Here is a 22,149-nt window from a genome sequence, read left to right on the forward strand (position 1 = left end):
CTCCCAAATCCATTCATATGTGCAGCTACTCTCTGAGCATAGATCTGGCTGGAAATACAGTGCAGGGGCAATGTGTTTGCACAACGTATCCAAAGCTCTGGATTTGCGGTACCTAGCATCACAAGGACCACTGCTAATTAATAGACCCTGCTGGCTTCTTCGATAGAGCCACTCCCCATTCCTGTTCTCCAATTAAATGGCCCCAACTGGAACCACTAGTAGTTGCCCAATCAATTGGAGGCACACATCTTGAGCACATGCAGGGGTTGGGGAACTGTGCTCTTCGCCTTTTGGTAGGGTAACACTATCCAGAATAGTCAAAGCTTTCCAAAAAGACAGAAACAAAGAGACAGAAAAGCAAACAGCCTATGTCATAGATTTTGGCTCATATGATTGTGAGGAATTGGCCAGGAAATGCAAAATCTGCAGAGTAGGAGACTCAGGAAAGATGTGATCAGGCTGAAACTTGTCGGCTGGCAGACTTCCATCTTCCTTGGGGAAAGTTAGTGTTTGTCCTGAAGACCTTCAAATTTACTAGACGAGGCCCATCGACATGGTGAAGAGAAGCCTACTTTACTCAGTTTACTGACTGAAATGTCAACATCCCCTTTAAAGCATTGCCTAACAATAGTAAGCCTGAGAATAGGCAACGGACATCACTTCTGGGAGACTTTCCATTAAATGTGAATACTTGGAACAAACTAAGCTTATAAACCCAGAAACAATTAGCCATTGTCCATGGGCTGGTCATTCCCTATGTGGTAACATAAAGGAACATTCTATAATGCTGGACAGTCTCATCTTCTGAGAGAATTGCCATTTCTTTGACGTCTTCCTTTTTCTCTTCTTGTCTCAAGGGAACTCTGTGGTCTTGTTTCTAGTTTTATTTTCTGTGTGTATCTCATCAAAACTCTCTTTGTGCCTTCGTGGAAACTATTTATACACCAGAAGGTACAGGAAGGTACTTTTCATACCTCTAAACAAGAGTCTAGTAGAGGAGCTGTGAATTTAGCCTCTCTCACCTCTGCTGTCATTTTCAGAAAGACTTTTAATTTCTTATAAGTGCAGAAGATGCTAGCTACCCTCTAATTTAAGAGTACTATTAAGAGTATGTATTCATGAGAAACTAACTTGATTATTGACCTTATGCAGACTCATAGACCATGACATAGATACCCCTAGAAATATTCACTGCATACCTAACTACATAGGAACCTATTCTGTATTCTAGAACCTTACTCACTACAGACATTTGATTGTTGCTTTAGTAAAAGTCCAGTACAGTACACAGCTGGAGGCATCTAGTATTCAATTGAATCTTTATTGCTAGGGATGAATGCAGGAAAACGACTCCCAGGACAATGGCCATTTGGGGACTGTTGCTGGAATTGCACTAAAGTTATTGATTCAAAAAATCTACATGACTTCTGTGCACAGTGAAGTGCTTTCCGTGGACTCTTTGAGGAATCTAAAGGATTCAAAGAAACCACCTCTTTCTAGGCCATTAATGTCTATTACATATCTCCGCTTGTCTTGAGTACTTTCTCATCTTACAATATTACCCAGAAACCAGGAGGCTGAATGGCCACCCAAGGAGGCTGCTTTATGAAGCAATGATGTGTTTGTGATGGATGGAGTAAGCCCAGCACAGGACATTAGAGTGAATAACATAGTCAGGCCCATCTGGGAAAAGGGGGAGAACATGAAGGATTTCAGACTCATTCGTTGATAGTAAAGGAATGCAGGGGTGGCCATGGGAGGGTGAAGCAAGAGTCAAGTTCAAGTGAACCTCAAAAATGTGGGGAAGGAAAACTGGTTGGATGCATTGGACAAGATGTCAAATTCTTTTTAGCCCACATCCTGCCGAGAATCCTAGTTACAAACCAACCTAAATGCATCCATGGCTCTCCTCTTGCAAAAGTGTCACTCTGCCAACCTCCACCTGCTTCTTCAGCCACATCTTCCTTCCCTTCATCTCCAAGTTGTGCCCTTGGGGAAAGGAGGCAGGCTTGCTTTTACTTCTTCTGCTCGATAGCACTCAACAGCTTTACTTAGACAAATTATGAGTGAATGTCTCATTTTCAGATTCTACGGGGTTGAAACGTTTCATGTCATTAGGAATTATGGAATCTGTAAGTAAAACTCATTTGGAATTTCTGACTTTACCCACATAGCAACTGTGACCCCCGCAAAAGCAGGAAAAAGAAATGGTGTCAGAATCTTGACGCCCCATAATTTCCCATATTTACCCACAAGAGCTGACCAAACGAATATGAGATTTTTTTTCTCCTGGTCTTTCCTCCTGTTTTTTCTAATCTAAATCTATCAGGATAAGGGTCACAAAAACCAGCAATTTATCTGTGAATCCATTAACTGTCAGCAAAAATATAAACAAATAAATATTCTCTACTAGCTATAGACAGAGGGAAAATAATATCATCTAGTCATTTAAGTAGTCTTATCTAGTATGGAAGAGTTATGAGATTTTGAATTATATTAGTATTTCTTAATATAGAAGTCTATGAGCATCTCAAAATCTGTGGAAAGAGTTCAGAGGATCTGATCATTTGAATGAGAAAATAATTATATCTTCATTTTCATAAACCCCAACTGGACTTCAGCATTTCTTTCCACTATATAGACAGACCCCAAACTACAGAAACACTAATGGTACCTGTTAGAAATACTGTTCATGTAACATTGCGTTGTTCTGAATATTTCCAAATATCATAAATATATGTCACTACTTCCAAATTATAGAAATTGTTAAGCCCACCATTAGATTTGGTTATTTTATGCATTATAAAGGAAGAGATTTCCATATTAAAAAATTCTTTCAAAGATTGACCGATGTGTTTCCAAATTAGTTTCCTTTAGAATCATATGTTTTGTGTATGCAAAAGCATAAGGTGTACATTTATCCTATCTCAAATGGAGACACAGGGGTGTTAAGAATAACAATCTTCACCACCTAAATGATTGTCAGTTTTTCATTCTCACACTTGTTTTTTGAGCTTTAGAGAAATGTTTTAGGAACTACTGTCTCTGCTGTTACTCACTTAATGTGATTCTGTTCAGCTCTTCTTCTCCTCTCCATATTCATCTCCGCTTTGCCTGGTCTGCAGGTGACCTACAGCTCAGGTACCTACCCTAATGAACAATGAGCCATATTCTCTCCTGCTCTGACTTATTCTTCTCCTTCTACGATGAGATCTTCAGGGTCAGATTGAAGAGAGAGTGGTTAAGAGAAAAAGGCAGGGCTCAGACATGGCTCAAATGGTAGAACACCTACCTATCAAGTGCCAGGCTTTGAGTTCACATCCTAGTATCATAAAAAGAAAAGAAAGAACCAAGTGTAATGGAATGTCAGACATGGACCCTTTCATGAAATAGAGCTGTAGGTGTTTCAGAGCTACACTAGATACTTCACTAGTGAGTCTAGTCCCTATTGCTTTTCTATCAATGTCAAAATAGCCACACCCTAGCTCATGCTTCAGGGAGTCACTCGACAGTTTCTTTTTACTAAGGATTTTCTTTGGCTAGGGTTTCCACAAGACAGCTTGAGCCGTTTATTCTGTCACATCCTCTTGTTCCAAAGAAGCTGTACATCCTGACTTTACAACCCAACAGGAGGATGGAATGAATCTGATGGAGAAAGGCCTGTTTTGTGCACACACACGAGACTAAAAATATGGCATCCCATTTTCCAGGAACTGCCCTTCATGCTCTAGTCCAGTTCTCTGAGAAGACCTACTGTTAGCAAACAGCATGACATGAAACATCTTCCTCTTCCAGAAGATTCTTCTGAAGGATTCTTCCTCCAGGTTTTTCAGTCTCCTTAATCTTGACATGGGATTCTCTCGTATTACCCAATGATTTGACCTAGTTGGGGGCCATACCCCTTGTTCATCTCCAAGAAGAAAGTAAATAGTTATTCATGCTATCCAAGGATGTCATCAATAGAGGTGGAAGCTAGATCTCTGATTTGAGAAGCCTTGTCTGTATCTTTCCCTGACATCATCCAAACCTAGTTCATTCCCCAAAAGCACCACCACTAAGCATATCCCCTTGGTAGTGAATGATTCAATGTGTGAATTTTATGTGGATACAAGCATTCACTTTACATCAAGTAGGGACTGTGAGCCACAGAAGAAATGTGGCTTTTGTGAGGCCACAGAAGAAAATTTCAGCCTGCTGTAGCACAAATTCTATTTTCATCCATCATATGGTAAGAGCACAGAAAGCAATGGCACGGCCAAGCTATATATCCTTTATGATGGGGTTGTATTTTTATAATAAAATTAGCACCACAATGTATAGAGTTCTCACATATCAAATTTAGCTTCTCTCTATAGTCTTCATTGCCATTTCAAAGACCCAGTTAAAAGAATATTTCCAGTTATCAGAATAAAAACCATTAAGAGGAGTCTACTTAATCTCACCTCTGCAAAAGAAGTTCTGCAAATAAAAACCAAACCATACTGCACAGATCCTGTCTCTAGTAGCATGATACTTAAGAAACACACTTTAAAATGCACTTCTTTACAATGAGTCTTGTGACATATGCCTATAACCTCAGTACTCATGATGCTGAACAGGCAGATCACCAATTCAAGCTTAGCCAGGGCACTATAGTGAGACCCTATCTCAAACAACCAAGAAAACACAGGGCATCTGGAAGTAATTCAGATTTGCTCTTTGAATTTCTCATCTCAGTGAAAAGAGAAAAAGGCATCACAATATTTCCAAACATATCAAAGCTTGATTTCCCTTACCTTTTGCCGAAAAATAATAACCACTGCTTCTCACACCCAAAAGACCACAAGAGAATAAATTTCTTCTTCTAGCGTGACTGTCACTCAGTCATGAGTTTTAAGATTGCTTTTTATATGGCTTCTCTCTTCCCCTTAGCAACCCTTAGAAAACTAAAACTCCACTCTGGTTACTTTTCTCCTATTAATCAATCTGCTGGTGATTTTTGAACCCTCTTTCCCTTTATTGAAGAAGAGAGGGTACTGACATGCGCAAGTGCTTGTCATGCCTTGGACTTACCTCATTCCCCATTTTTCTGGATTCCATGTACATTACAGATTCCTAAAAAAAACAACAACCTTATACATTGGAATAATTGATGGACTATTGATGTTTTCCCCCGAAGAATGCTAACAAATCTATGATGGGTTCTACTATTCCCCAAATTGGCATCTCAGAATCTATTTTCAGTCAATACAAAGGCAATTTTAAATATTAAACAGCCAGTTACTGGTGGCTCACATCTGTAATCCTCACGACCCAGGAGGCTGAGATCGGAGGATCACAGCACAAGGCCATCCCGGGGAAGGCCCAGACTTTTATTTCCAACTAAGCACTAGAAAACCAGAAATGACACTGTAGTTCAAAGTGGTAGAGTGCTAGCTAGCCTTGAGCAAAGAAGCTCAGATATAGTATCCAGGCCCTGAGTTCAAGCCCCACAATTGACTAAAAATAGGTTGGGTAGGAGCGGCCGCCGGCATGAGCTACGACCGCGCCGTCACCGTCTTCTCCCCGGACGGCCACCTCTTCCAAGTGGAGTGCGCGCAGGAGGCCGTCAAGAAGGGCTCGACTGCGGTTGGTGTTCGAGGACGGGGCATTGTTGTACTTGGTGTGGAAAAGAAATCTGTGGCTCAACTACAAGATGAACGAGCAGTGCGGAAGATCTGCGCTTTGGATGACAACGTCTGCATGGCCTTTGCAGGCCTCACCGCTGACGCAAGGATCGTCATCAGCAGGGCTCGGGTGGAATGCCAGAGCCACCGGCTGATGGTGCAGGACCCCGTCACTGTGGGTACACCACCCGCCACATCGCCAGTCTGAAGCAGCTTAGGCACAGAGCGACGGGCGCAGGCCATTTGGCATCTCCGCACTCACTGTGGGTTTTGATTTTGACGGCACCCCTAGACTCTAGCAGACTGACCCCCTCAGGCACATACCACGCCTGGAAGGCCAATGCCATAGGCCGGGGTGCCAAGTCAGTGCGTGAGTTCCTGGACCAAGTGGTCCAGTCAGGTGGGAAAAATATTGAATTTGCTGTCATGAGGCGAGATCAGCCCTTCAAGATTCTAAATCCTGAGGAAATGGAAAAATACGTTGCTGAAATTGAAAAAGAGAAAGAAGAAAATGAAAAGAAGAAACAGAAGCAAGCATCATGATAAGACAGCCTCACTTGGGAAGCCTTTAAATTCAATCATGGATGAGTCTCAGTGACAAGTGGGCATGTCCATCCATCTGCCCTTACTGAGTACCCCATCAACGTCCATATTTTTTAACTTTTTCATGTGGAAAAAAAAATAGGTTGGGTGGGCAAGGGGGAGTCTTACTACTTGTAGCTACAGGATCACAGGAGTAGAGGGATCAAACTGGATCTTCCAAGGCTCAGTTCTAGATCTAATAACGCACACACTGTGGGCTGAAGCTCCATCTCTCATGAGAGCAGAATGGTTAGGTCACAGACTGGAGCTAGGCAACTTCATGGGGATTCTGACTTGGCCACCCCATAATCATTAAGCCACAGATACATTCTTTCACTCCTCAATTAAATATCTTTGTAAAATGAGATTGGAAATTCACACTGTTATTGTAATCTTTATAAAAATGCATGTGAAGCACCTAAAAATAGTACTGGATGGGTATGGGGTATTTGAGAATTCTCTTTACTATCATTGCAGACTTTTTTTTCCCTGTAAATCTGAAACTGTCCTAAAATGAAAGTTTATTTTCTGAAGAAAAAAAAGGAGAGAAACAAGAAATGGTACACAATCAACTTGTTCACTATTAGGTATTTGCAATTACATTATCTCCCATGAAAGCCACCCAGGTTATAGTTATTCCCACTTCACAGATGAGGAAAGTTAAGTTTAGAGAGGAAAAAACTGAACAATGTTCAGATGCAGATAGTGAAAGACAGGCCAAAATTCAACTACAGGGCTGATGATAAGAAGGAAGAAGAGAAGGCAGAAAGAGAGGAAAGTAGAGAAGGGATGGAAGGAAAAGGAATGGAGGAAGAGAGAAAGGGATGGGTAAGAGAGGGAGAGGAGGGGAGAAATAGAGAACAGGAGCGGTGCTGGAAGGAGGGAAGGAAGGAAATGAGAGATGGACAAAAAGGAGACGAGAGAAGGAGGGAATGGAAGGGAGGGAGGAAGGTGGGAAAGAATGGAAATGGAGGAAAAAATGAGAAAAGGAGGGAAAGAATTGTTGTATTTCTTATTACTCCCCTCTGCCTCTTGCTCCCTCTGTAACTGGTTAACTCTGTTTCTTGGAATTCTCTGAGCTTCCGTTTCATGGTCTGTATAATAATGAAATTGATGTCCGACCCTACCACACAAGAATTATGGAAGGATTAAATGAACAAATGTAGACAGGCATGCTTTGTGAACAATGCAGATTTAGATAAAGGGAAATTAATATTGCAAGTGTTTCTCATTTTTTATAGCCCATAAAAATACATACCGTAGTTAATTCAGATGTCAGCCTTCTCTTAGCACCTCAAGATATGTCCTCTATTTCTTTTCTAGATTTACTGGTCTCCTCAAGGATAGTAGCTGGCTTTGGGTAGGCAGAGTTGAACAAGAAGTAGTTCCTGCTTTGGAGAAGGCCATGGTTCTATAGAGAAGGATCATGGATAAGTATGACTCAGTGAGAAGCAGAATTTGTGCAAGGCCATCCGAGCTTTGGGGTAACTCATCCTGCTCCTGGGACTATGCAAAATGTTTGAGAGAAAAGGAGGCTTAAGCTGAGTCCCAAGGGATGGGTAGAGGTTCACATCTCCCCAGTGACTGCTTCCTCATCAGATCTTAGCAGCCTCTGGTCCCCAACCCCAGGATTGCTATGAGTAGGTGTGTTGGTAGGAGGACCACATGGTTCTAAGTACTGTGCAGGTACCTCAGATCTCATTTATATTGGCCCAGAATATTGGCCATCTAGTCCCATGACACTCCAAGACAGTGCCTTCATTCCAATAGAAGTAATTTCCTCTTCTGATTGTTGCCTTCCTCTCCTGCTTAGAGAAACTTTGGGGGAAAACTTCCCTTTCAGACACACTGCTCTCCCTGCAGAGATGAAGGGACTCATACTGTCTCTCAATGTAATCACGCTTAGACCACCTTTGGGGATTTCCTTCCTATAGTGCCATTTATAGATGCACAAGGGACGCCCCATTGCCAATCTGCTAGCTTGCCACTGGAAGCCTGGCATTTTGCTGGTACTACACTGGTTTACAATGACATGGTAGAAACGGGATACAGAGGAGCTTAGAGAGATGAGTTCCCATGGGAAGGGGAAAAAAATCACCTTAAATGCGTATGTCTTTGAAATTATTTGCTTTTTCTTCTTTTAGTTTTCAAAAAAAATTTACTTCCTTATCTTTGTTTCCAGCACTTAAGAGACTCCCCCCCCAACATACACACCAAAAAAATATTTCATCCCTTTCTGCACTGAACCTTTATTTGTCAGTGTCTCCTGCTTTGACATATATGTGTGTATACATATCTATAGATAGAGAGGTTTGTATGTATCTATGTATATAATATATATGTAGATAAGTGTATATATGTATATGTGTATGCTTATGTGTATATGTATGTACAGATATACTCTATATATACATATAGTGTTTATAGAGTGAATAAAGATGTATAAGACAACCCCCTAGTGGTGCAGAGGATCATAGCAGGCTTTTTACTTTGGGAGTGTCTCTCTCTCTCTCTCTCTCTCTCTCTCTCTCTCTCTCTCTGAGTCTCATTCTGTGAGTGTATAATTAACTCATCCCAGAACCCACAAATATCCGTGTGGGATGAATGAGAAAGTGTAAAGGGAATTTGAAAACTTCAGCTCTCAAATACGCATATAGGGAAACTTCTGGGAACTTTCAAGAAAGTCAGGTGGGAAGTTGCCTCAGTGGCAAGCATCACTGAATACATAAATTACCCACTTGCAAAGCTTAGATTCATCAGAGCACCTCTCGGGAAAAGTACAGTATATGTTAAAGCCTTTCATAATCTGTCTGGAGGGTGACAGAAACATGCTGAAGTGTCCATGGATGGTCACTATTACCATCTTCTGAAGAGTCTGAGCTGCTACTGCACTGAGAGGGCGTAGGAGATTTTTCTAGAACAGAAGTGCTTCTGCGTGACAGGAGCCACTAGGTGCCACCACAAATAGACGAGCCCTCCTTCACGTGCGCCCTTGGAACTGTCCCCACGTTTCTTTCGAAATACAGGTATGCTGGTTCATTTGGTGTGGCTATCACAGAATTACACACACTTGGAAATGTATAAAGAAAATAAACTCAGTCCTCACCCTGTGGGAAGCTGGGGATCTGAAACACAAGCCAGCATCTGACAAGCAAGAACCATGACCGAAGGAAGAGGTCAAGAGGCAGCGAGGGTAAACACACCGGGGAAGTCCACTGTCAGGATGGTGACCCGCCCTCCAACTGCACTGTCACCTTAACCTCTTCATGAGCATTCTACAATCTCCTAAAATTCCCAACTCTCCACACAGGGGCATTGCAGATTTCTAACGTGTGGACTTTGAGGTCACATTCACATTCACCTTAAATATATTCAAAAATGACCCCAGATAACTACCTTTCCAAACAACCATTTGCCTCCACCTAACCTCTCTTCCAGGAATATTTGTGAATGGAAAAATGAGTGTTTTCTATATAAGGAGAGTAAATAAGAGTTTCCTGGTGGTTCAATGGAAGGAGCAATACATAATATATACATAATACATATATACATACATACAGGCATCCATCTATCCATCCATCCATACATACATACATATATAAACCTAGTTTATTTGGGTGAATCAAGAGTAACACTAAAATGTCATGTTTCTGGGCTCTAGGAAGATTCTATGGCATGATACCTTGACTCATTGAATTTGAGGGCTTTCCTTGTATAGTTCTAAAGAGCCTGAATGGGCAAAGGTGATCTAATGTATTACATATTCTGAGCATCCCCAACAATGACGTTGGATAAATCTTTCCTTTCTCAGGCTACTTTCATCCCCTATTTCCACCCCAGTCAGGTTTGCTGTTTCCCATCCAGGCCCTCTGAGAAAAGCTTATAAGAAATGTACTGGGATTATGTGAATTCTCTTTCCCCATCACCCATAGTGTCAGTCTGCGTATTCACTGCCACTTCACAATACCTGTAGAAGCTTGGATAATTGTTTGAATTCAATAAACGCTTCACACATGCTAATAGGATTTTTCCAGTAGTTGAACCCCATCAGGAAATTTGATTTCTTCTTCTCTCCACCCCCTAGCTCCTTTGTAAGCAGCCCACAAAATGCATGTCATGTCCCTAATGGCCTCTAGTTACAGTATCAGCATAGACATGCTCCTAGGCTCTCCAACAGGTGTATAATTGTGTTATACTGCACAGTGTCAGCAAGGGAATTTCCCAACTTATTTATATGAATTCCATATGCTCTGTTTCGTGCAAAGTTAATAGCCCAAAATGGTCCAAGGATTGGTGTCATCGTTGGCTTCTTCTGCAGGGGCCATAACCCTCTGTGTGTTGCAGCTGACTTTCTTTCATTCTACATTTCCACCTCAAAATGTCAAGAACAGGGAATGCTGGAGGAGGCCCAGACATAGAAGCACAAAGGGTGAACAAATGCAGCAGTGGTACTCACTAGATACTATGCTGAAAATGAACTCTACAACTTGTGGGTTGGACAGGCAGGAAAATCCAGGAGAGAGCCAAGGAAGGGGTGCATTATCCAAAAATCAATGACTTATGGAACTGTAACCCCTCTGAAAATCACGTTTATAATAACAAGTTTTAACAGTTTTCTTTTATCTTTTTTGTTGCTGTTGGTTATGGGGCCTGAACTCTGGGTGCTGTCCCTCTGCTCTTCCGCTGAAAGCTAACGCTCTACCACTTGAGCCACAGTGCCATTTCTGGCTTTTTTCTGCTTATGTGGTGCTGAGGAATCAAACCCAGGGCCTCATGCATGCAAGGCAAGCACTCTACCACTAAGCCACCTTCCCAGACGAACAGTTTTCAAGTCAACAACATAGTACATGCTCATTTGTATCCCTAAAACTGAGTAAAATCTTGTGGAGCTTTAAGGAAGAGGGACAAAAGGACTGTTGGTTGGTTATGCCATACATTCTGGGTCCTCGAACTTCATTTCTTCTGCCTCTATGGACAAGGAATGTATGAGTTGTGCGAAGGCTCACACACACAATCTTCGTTCATTCATCTTAAATCCCAGTTCAATTGATGACTCATCACCTCTAGTGGAAGAAGGAGCAATGACCTCTGTACAGTTCTGAGTAATTTCTCCTCATGACTCAGCCCCCGACTGGTCATAAATGTGTCTCTGGCATTAAGAAGCACTTAAATGTGGTTGTACTAAGTTGTCTTGTGTGACTTCAACATCTTTTATCTGAAATGAACAGCAATAATAATAAGGGATAGGGTTTCCACCCCATATTTATCAGAGTCACTACAGAAGTTGTAAGCCACTTCCTATAAAGAGTCTCCACTGAGAACCAGGATATGATCAAGTCAACCAGGATAATTGCACTGAACTGAAATCGCTCAGCTCCTCAAGTAAAATGAGACTCAGTTCAGTTAGAACTTATTCCTCTCGCTTCATTCTTTCACTGTGTCTTTTATTTTCTTCCTGGTCCTGGAACTTGAACTGAGGCCTAGGCTCTGTCCCTAAGCTTTTGCTCAAGGCTAGTGTTTTACCACTTGAGCCACAGCTCCACTTGTGTTTTTTCTGAGTGGTTTATTGGAGATAAGAATCCCATGGACTTTCCTGCCCAGGCTGGCTTTGAACCCTGATCCTTAGATCTCAGTCTCTTGAGTAGCTATGATTATAGGCATGAGCCATCAGCACCCAGCTCACTGTGTCTTTAATGAGAATTTTATTCAATTAATAGAATTTACTGGGGAAAAGCTTACAAGGCACATCTAGAGATAAGAATTCTGGTCCTAATAATGAAGGTACATGAACTCAGTGACTCAGTTCCTTTCTATTTTTTTTTCCTTTATAAAATGATCATCGGTTTTTGCCTCAGAGAATAATTGTGAATGTCAATAAGGTAAGTGCACTTGAAAGTGCTGCCAGTAAATTATTAAGTGATTGTTATTCCCCTTTTGGTATCAGGACACTCTTAAGTAATAGGGGTGGTAGAAGAAAGTGTCTGAGCATCCAGAGCTCTCAGAAAGACTGTCTGGGGGAAGAATTCCAACTCCACAATTACCAGCTAGGGGAACATAAGTAAGGCACTTACTCTTACATCTGTAAAATGGGGCCAAGCAATACTGACTCATTCCTATAATAAATATAGGCCATAAGGCCTATGGGAGCCTCTGGATCTCTGAGATCATTCCAACAACATCCTACTTAAGTTAAATTTTAATGATTTCACAAGAATGCAAGAATCTCTGCCTTTTTAATTCTGAAGTCCTACTCCATGGCGTTATTCTGTTACCCTGCTCTCTCACAGACTTGAGAGAATGCCGGCGTCAAAACAGAGTTCTATGGCTCTCCGTGAGACGTAAATGGTTACTGAAGTATATTAGGGAAAGTATGAGTGTGTTTATATTCCTTTTACTCAAAAGATGCATATAGAGGACCTATGAAAATGGGTATTTACTGACATAATGCTTTTTAAACTTTTAACTTTGAAAACCTTTAGTCTAGGTAGGCATTTTGCATTTAAGCCACAGCATACCTTCTTACATCTACAGGCATGCAAATATGCCTGTGCATACTTCCTGTTCACTAAATAGCTTTTCCTAATGTTCTTCTTCAAACCAGAGGTTTCAGGCCTTGTTTGGCAACAGAACCAGACCACTGCCTCTCTCTGAAATACCAGCCAATGAAAGCGTTGCTACTGTTTGAGGCACGTATACAAGTTCAAGCACAAAATGCTCTGCTTCTCCAAGCCCAGAGGCCCATCTGCAGAATCTCAGAACACAGAGCGGAATTCTCAATCTGTGCCTTATCATTGTACATTCAGAAGAATTCTACAACATTGTGGAGTTCGTGCATTTTTTCCCCAAATATCTTGGGATGGTAAAGTGTCTAAAATTTGATCTCCAGACACCTTAGCTTCATTAAATCCCCTTCAGCCAGTGAGTTTATTTTTAATCTCAAAACATTCTCATTGGCCATGTGCTGGTGACTCACACCTGTAATCCTAGCTACTCAGGATCTGAGGCCTGTGATTCAAAGCCGGCCCAGGCAGGAAAGTCTGTGAAACTCCTATCTCTAATTAATCACCAGAAAACTGGAAGTACTAGAACGCCAGCCTTGAGCAAAGGAACTCAGGGTCTGGGAGCTGTCCCTGAGTTCCTGTGTGTTAGATGGCAACTCCTTTATACAACTACTTAAAGATACTTAAAAAAAGAATGTCCTTTTTGACCTTCTGTACATGCCAGCCAGGTTTAACTATTATCTCCTCCCAGAAGCCTCTCTTATCTCTGCAGCCAGACAGGCCTTGGATGCTCCTTGGTGATCCCACAGCAACCTCTAGAACTTTCTCAGTCTGAGTGTCATTATCTCATCTTTTTTTTACTTTTTTTGTATGTTGGTATTCTTTTTTTAATTAATAAGTTTTTTATTGTGAAAATATCGTACAGAGGGGTTACAATTACATGAGCAACAAGGTAATGAGTACATTTCTTATCAAGCATTGTTGCCTCCTCCCTGACTGAAGGGTAGGAAGCACTCTGAGAGATAGTGCTAGACCAAAAGTTAGTGGCGAGGTATCCACAGAAGGAGAATTTCCCAGCTGCTTTGCAGCTAACTTTATATGACGGTCTGTGGCCAGGGAACGTGAGTTAAGGTACCGCCTGTAACTTCCAAATATAAGAGCATTGCTCCTCCACATTCTCTTTCCTCTCTCCATGCCCGTAAGCTAGATTCAACTGTGCAGTGAGGATACTATCCTCCATAGCAGCAGAACAAAAAGATGGCACCAATCTGAGCATGGTTTCCTTGACAACCCAGACCATTCACCTCAGCATTATTTGGGAGAGAGAAATAAGCATCTGCTTTCTCCCTCCTGTTGATACTTGGGACTTTCCTAAATCCCAAAGCATGATGGCAATAACATAGGCAAAGACCAAGTCATATAAATGTGTGAATTATACTTATATCTACTATAAAAACTTGTTTAATAAAGTGGCTAAGTGGTCCTTTTGAATTGAATTTCTGTCCTGAACCTTTGATATTGAATCAGATTGTATTCATTATTCTGGGTCATGGAGAACGTGCTGTTTCTTATTTTTAAGGGTATCATTCATCCATCTAAAAGTCTTACACTTGCTGATTCCTAGCCTTGCTCTGAGGCTCGCTCTTCAGCTCCTGAGAATGAGCAATTGATCTGGTACATGATGGTTAGCAATATGTAAAGAGATTTTGTTAAATGGCATTGCACACAGTGCTTCTAGGTCTCTTTTCATGTTCATAGTTATCTCCGCACCACGCGTAGGTGCCTCATTCACCGGGTTTCCATACGCACATTGCTGTTTTACTCCCTATAAACCAGAGAATGTTAGCACAAATGGATGGGCTCTAGTAGTGAGCTCCAGAAAACAAACTGAGAACAAACAGTACCTTTGTTATAATTGACCCACAATGATAGTGAAGAATGTAAATAATAATAATAATAAAATAAAACCCACAAGAAAAAAGATCTATCTGAAATACTATATTTAATGATTTCATTTAATCTTTTCCCTCTTTGGCCTTGAGGCCTCGGGTTTCTCTCTATCCTTATTTGTCATTCTTTCTCAGTTCTCTTGCTCTTATCTTCCCTTCTCTGCCCTTCCCTCCCTTCTTTTCCCCTGTCCTCCCCACTCCTCCCCTCTCCAACTCTAATGAGATTCTGAGGAGGAATATACTATGCTACAGAGGGATTCTTCAGGGACTACCCTTTCAGACTGGCCAAGGATGATCTGAAATAATTTACCTGGAGATGTGGATGGTATACCAGGGAAACAACTCGCCCATCCCCTCAAAGGATAAATATGTTTTCCAGTCCACTTGTTTCAGAATATTGACAATGGTCCTACAATCTATGGGTTGTGCACAACCTCCTGTCAAGAAGAGACTATAACTGAGATGCAGCCTAGAAGGTTTTTTACTCATACATTCAGTTTGGAAAGATAAAGGTATTCAGGGCAGGAACGTATGGGCAGAACTCAATGAGAATTCATGGAGCGTTGAATTAGGATTCCAATAGTATAGCTTACAAGAAGGTCTAGGGAGCTGGAAGGCTCAACATCAAAGCCAGCCCAGCCATAATCTCATTCATTAATGCCAGGAAAGAATCAGGCTTTGCTAATGGGCTGATGGCTTCACAGACTGAGACTGCCCACATGTCTCTAAAGCCTAAAGATACATCACTACTGCATGTGTAGGTTACATAGCTATTTTAAGCGGCAAGTATTCATGTAAGTTTTGGGAAGAAATGCTGGTTTCTTTTCTCAGAGATTCCCTGGAGATCCATTTAAAAAAAGAAAAGAAAAAAAAACAGACTCTGCCAAATGACCCTAAACTAATTATCTGGAGTAAATTACTTCAAAAACATACTGATAAAAGTGTTCTACAATCTTAAATGCAAAGCACTGTCACAGTCCTGCTGCAATGACAATATTCCTATTGTCATTTGGGGCCTCCCAAGAGAGCAGGCAGGTAGCCTCTTTCCTCTGCACTATGTCCACAAAAGATACTACCACAGAATTAGGGATCATCCAAGGAACCTCCTTCATTATGTTGACTGCAGGAAGTGAAAAAAAAAAGTATAGAATCTGGGATCTACCTCTACTTGATATATAGATATAATAATGTATGGCCCAAGCCAAAGGTACTAACCTTGCAACCCTCTTTCTTCTATCCATTGTCAGAAAAAGCCATTTGCAGTCTGCAAAAACTGAGGCTGAAACTATATTTTTAACTAGAAAGTCCTATTACAAGAAAGATAGTGTATTACCACTCATCATTTAACTCTAAGCACACAAATATGTATATGTATATATGCATGTTCATGTGCATCAATATGTATGTACACCTGAATATGTTCAGGGGAAGCTGTGGGGTAAGGAAAGCTAGATGGACATATTCCAAAATGCTAACTGAGCGTCACTATGTACTGGGAATGTGAGTGATTTTGTTTTGTTTTGCTTTTGTTGTTATTTTTTTCTGCTTCGGAATCTTTCACCATGTGTTATACCACGAATTACTTTTCTAATTTCAAAAATAACCTTCCTATTAAAAACATACTTGTTGCAAAGACAGATGAGGAGTGACAGAGGAAGGAGTTATAATGACTCGCTGTGGTTTTCCTGTGCTGCACATCCCGATCCCAAGGTAATAAAAGAACGTGCAGATGTGGTCACAGAACCAGCATCAGGGACCCTAGAGCATCACAGGCCGGAGGCATGGCTCCAGAAGGTTACAAGCTTACAAACATTATTCCGATTTTTAAGATGACGTCGAGTGGGTTTGTGAACATTGAATCCCAAGGCACGTAGCATCAATTCCCTACTTGACTTCAAGAGCAGATTACTAAACAAATAACCCTCGTGTCTTCACAAAGTCAGAGTGGATCCCTTAGAAAAACATCATTGCCAAATTAAACTCATTCCTCTTTTGAGTGAACTAGGTAGCTTCACAGGAAAGAAGAGCTATTGTTTCAATAAGGCCATTGATCATGCTTTCCTACAACCTAGAACCTTCTTCACTGACGGAATCAGATCAAATCAGAAAGACAAGAGCAGACACCTCCTCCAGGAGGGAAGAGGAAGTGGAGAAATTGGTCAGTGGCTGAGATGAGAGGGCAGTGGGGAGGCAGGTCACAGGTCAGGGGGCAAGTCCCTCCGCCTCTCCCTTTCTCTGTGCTTGAACACTCTTCCGGAGAGGTTCACAAGCCCAGGGCCTCACTCAAACATCCCAGCCTTCAGCATCGGTCCCTCAAGTCCTTTGTCCTCACTTCCTGACTGTTCAACCTGATGCAAAAGAAACTCTTTGGCCATGTGCCCAAAAATCGAAATCTCCCACTATTAACAGCAACCACCTGTTCATAAAGCTCACAAGCAGTTGGGATACCAAAAAGAAAAATGGCACCCTGATCCAAATTAACAGATCTCTGGCCTCATGCTGTGGTACGTAGCACCTCATCCTAATAACCCAGGTAGGATATATGTGACTAGCCAGGCCCCATGTAGGATAAGCTCTTGCCATTTCACCAAACACGTCTTCTTGGCTATGGAGAAGAGACTATTAGTAGGCTGTATTTCCTCCAAACTTGGCAGTGATGTTTTCACCAGGGACCCACACAGGAAAGGGACATATCCATCCATACCCAAGAATTCTGCTGTGTCCTATTGGTTCAAATTCTCCAGTTTGAGTTCAGCCCACAAATATGGACACTACCATGGTTTGACAGTTCTTCTTATGTTATTTTATTTCTTATTGAAAAGGTGATGAGCAAGGGGGTGACCATTACATAGGTAAGGCAGTAAGTACATTTGTTTTACATCATTGTTACCCCATCCTCTGTATCTCCCACTTACCCTCCTTCCCCCCACTCCTCACTCAAGTTCTAATGTTCATATTCAACATAGTGTCAAGTGAGTATCAATGTTGCTGTGGTACATCCCTTGTCCTGCTGTGATTTCCTTCCCCTTCCACATTATTGCATTGTTTATTATGCAAAACACGAGGTACAAAAACTAAGAGAAATGATGAAAGAAAAAAAATAGAGAAAAAAGAACCACATACAGGGTCTAATGAGAACCTCTTGTTTCCATAAGTTGGAGTTCATGCAAATATTCTTCATGATATCGAGTCCTATGCACTAAGCCCTTGGGTTATTGAGAGCCCTGTTAAGAATATCATATACATATTCTACTTCTCACAAATGAAGGAGATCGTGTGACCTACTTTTCTTTGATGGTTCTTTAGACCAGAAAGGAATAATCCTGGCCTAGTTGTTAAAAGAATTTTTTTGTAAACCCACTTATATTCCAATATAGCAGGATGACCATAAACTAGAGTGCATAAACAAGTAACATTATCACAAATAAGTGGTAGGATTTTGACAAACAGACAAACGTGCTCAAAGATAATTTCTAGAAATATGTATACCATATTAGAAATGGTAGTCATGATGGGGATGATATTAAACTAAAATACAAAATATAAAATGTTCATCCTGTGAAGAGCTGTGTTAATCAAGGGAGAGAGTGAAACACTAAGATCTTAAGACAGAAAAGAGCTGAAAATTTCGGAGCAACTTCCCATAGGCTGAAAATCCTTAGACTGTGGTGATTCACCCCAAGTTTCTAAGAACCCCACTGCAGCTCTTTTGGATTTTACAAGTTACCAATGAGCTCCACTCGCCTTCTGGCTGAATGCATAGTGTCTTGTATTCAAATAAAAAATATGTCACTTATCCAGAAAGTTAGGACTAATATAGGGTTAGGACTTCTGGACCAGAACTATATTTAACCCAATCTAGTGGTCTTACAACTAAGTAATCCTAGGAGGGTCTAAAGATCTTCTGTGACTATCCAAAGGTAATTATGAACAGATACAAGCCTAGTAAATGAAAGTTGTAGGGAAGCAAATTTCAATTCAAAGCATGGAAGTGGTCTCTTCAGAGTGTTTGAAGATCAGAAGAGACCAGTGATCAATCGGCTTTTTTCTTAAAGATCCAGATCATGTATACTGTAATCTTTGCAGGCTATGCTGTCTCTGTAGCAACCACGGGCCCTGCCACTGTGGCTCAAAAGCAACCATAGACAATCCACAAACAAATGAACATGGCTTAAGTTCTAACAAAACTTTGTTTAGGCAAATAGGCAAGCAGGAGGCAGGATTTAGCCTACAGGCCACAGTTTACCCATGGCTGGAATATGCAGAGAAGCCATAATGGCAGAGCGTACATTTCATCTAGCCTCTAGACATGCTTTACCTGGCCCCCAAACTGTCTTAAAATAGAAAGCACTTAAAAAGAAGATTTCAGTAGCTTTTCTTGAGAAAGGGGATGATTAGTAACCCAATGCTCACATTCTTATGTGTCAACAAGTGTCAGCAGTTGTCTGGGGCAACATAGCAGCTGCCCATTTTAGAAGGCTGAGCAGCTCCGCAGTCCCCCATAGACTGGCTGCCTGCCTTGACTGGAGCTTGAGACCAGTTGCCACTTAGCATCATACTATCTCATTTTTCCCCCTTATAGTAGAAAATTATTTCTCTAAACCTGCATCTCTATCAAATGCAGGGACAAATAAAAGGTTGAAGAAGCCATACCTCCAAAAAAAATGAGAGAAGGTATATGGATCTGATACGCATGGAAAGGCTGTTGTGTTGAAAGCATCTATGTTTCTATTTCTCAATTTGTTTTTCTCCGTTTTGAATTTACAACATTTACATATTTATATCATGTTATGTCCTTTTGACATAGCTCAGTACCAATGGGGGAAAAAAAAACCGTAGCTTAAATCTACTTCTGCATTTGATATCCTTATCCCAGACTTGTTTTGTTCATCTGTCTTCTGGCTGATCACCACAGGCACAGACCAACATTTAGGTACTAAGTCCCCACCACACAAGACTGAAAGCTGGAACCATCTGGGCTGTGGATTCCACTTGGGACTAAAGCCTTGCTTGATAATCTTCTGTGCCTGTGATTGGAACCTAGGACACATTTGGGTCCCCCTATGGCAGGACAGGAGTATAGTCATCCTAAGCCTTTGATCCAATAATTGATTGGTCCAACAGGAGACAGTATTTCATAAGTATACACACGTACTGGCTTCATGAACAGAGCTCAAAGAGAAAAGGATTCAGACAATCTATGACATAAAAAAAGAAAGCCCAAACTAACAATTTAGTCATGGGGCAGGTGCACTATAGGGTAACAGAGAAAAATCCTCTGTTTCTCCAAGCGAATGCTTTTCCTTTCCTCCTCTCCTAAGAATAAGCAGGTAATATAGGATTCCTTCACTTTATTCCAGCCTCTGGAGAGAGTTTACATCTCAATTCATTCCTTTGGCGACCACATTAGTCAGCTTTGCTATTTACCCTTCCTTTGTAATGTGTGTTTTTTTTAAATTCTACCTGAAGGGGAATATGAAAACCTGAGAAGAGGAAGTGGAAAGTTCAGGCACACACATAAACCTATGTGAATACTCTTCCTTACAGAACATTCTAGTAAGTACCTAATATTTATGCAATCAAAGCAGAACAATTGTACTGCCAATACCTATTTTTCACTGAAATAGTGACTGAAGCGCAAAAGTGGCTGGAGATTATTTTTAAAAAAGATTGGCCTTTGATATGGATTTTAAGTTCCCTGTAATGTTACATTATTTTTGTTACAGCAAGCAGACACAAGGATAAGATGCTACAAAAGTACAGTCTAAGGGAAAAAAATCATTTGTAAATAGGCAGCAAGTGGATACGATTATGAATCTTAAACAAAGGCCATGCTTTCTGTGTTTAAAGACCAAATTGAATAAGACTTTTGTTTGTTTGGTTGATAGAAAACAGGAGGGAAAGAGTCAGTGTTGGGGCAGCAATTGGGAATATCTTAAAAGTAATCTTTGACTGAGGACTGTCATATGATGCTGCTAGATTTGAGGCTTTGGTACCTACCAGTACATGCTGAAGAAGTTTCTACTCTCCTTTTCCTACCTAAGGATGACACTGAAAATAATGAAATTACATATGATTAAAGGGAGTATTACCCTGTACTATGTGGAAGTTAGCTTGTACCTCCTCATACAATTTCAGAAATATATATATATATATATATATATATATATATATATGCCACACACATATATGTATGTGGAAGTTAGCTTGTACCTCCTCATACAATTTCAGAAATATATATATATATATATATGCCACACACACATATGTATGTATGTATGTATATGTATATTTACCAAACAGAGCTCAGATCCATTATCCTGGTTTGATGACTACAGAGATGGTCAAACCACAGTGACTAGAATGCAGTGATTGTGTTCAACCAACAAGGAAAAGATTTGTTATTTTGTTTCCTCATAGCCCTTAGGCAGCAAAAAAAAAAAAAAAAAGAGAGAGAGAAAGAAAAGAAGAAGCAACACTAATACAATAATAAAAGCAACATTTATATTTCAAGTTAATCATTTTTATGTGAGACATTAACTCCATAGAATAGTATCAAGTTCCTCAGCACTCTCCAGAGAGTTTAGATGTCTCTTGTAATAAAATAACAGAATCCTTGAAGAGGGCCTTTGCTATTGCAAGCGAGTCTTTTACTACATAGGGCACAGAATCCCAAATGCGTCACATGAGTGACACCAGCGACACATTCTCTACATTATAGAAAGCATGTCTGCGGTAACACTAGCCAGAGGGGGGGAAAAATTTAAATTAAATGGCCATCCACACCTGGAAATTCATTTCTCACGCACGACCTTTCATTTGGAAATCTATCAGCTGACTGTGAATTTCTGGAAGTCCCTCTACCATGATTTCCCAGCAGCCCCCAAATAAACCACAACAGAGACCCACAGAAGCCTCCAGTTTTACACAATGAGTTTCTTCAGCCCTCCACGCCTCACCCCCACACCGTTCCTTGTTATTTACCACGTTTTCCACATGTCTTTTATTTCATGCCTTTATTAATCCAAGTTCCCCCCACCACCACCACACTCCAGCAGTAACAAAAGAAGCTGTATCAAATCAATGAATCAGAGCTGAGAACAAGGGACCAACCCAGCACGGCCTTGCAACCCACCGGGCACCACCCTTGCTGAGTGTAACCTGAAGTCTTATAACACTTTCTAGACAAGCCTGAAAGCAGAAAACGAGGACTGGTTTGTCTCCCAAGTCAATGCTTAAAATGAAAAGGTTGGGACTATTTACACTGGGGAAGAAAGGATGACAGACAGTAATCCTTCAGCAAGGATTACTGGGAGAAAGAAAGCAGGGTAGAAGTTCTGTTTTCACTTTCCAATGACAGAATTGAGTCAAGGAAGGAGGAGAAGGGGGGAGGTGGTGGCTGAGTGTCTAGGATAGACAGACATGCATAGCTTCGTGTGTTTGTCCTCTGGGCTCAGTTACACACACCTCACC

The 22,149-nt window shown here is 41.0% G+C and overlaps 1 pseudogene; it reads left to right on the top strand.

Annotated features, from left to right (window-relative positions):
* Window positions 1–5,503: 5,503 nt before the first annotated feature.
* Window positions 5,504–6,226, top strand: LOC122124683 (annotated as a pseudogene).
* The last annotated feature ends 15,923 nt before the right edge of the window (window positions 6,227–22,149 follow it).

Source organism: Dipodomys spectabilis, unplaced genomic scaffold, assembly GCF_019054845.1.
Source record: "Dipodomys spectabilis isolate Male_0828 unplaced genomic scaffold, ASM1905484v1 ptg000241l, whole genome shotgun sequence".
Lineage (NCBI taxonomy): Eukaryota > Metazoa > Chordata > Mammalia > Rodentia > Heteromyidae > Dipodomys > Dipodomys spectabilis.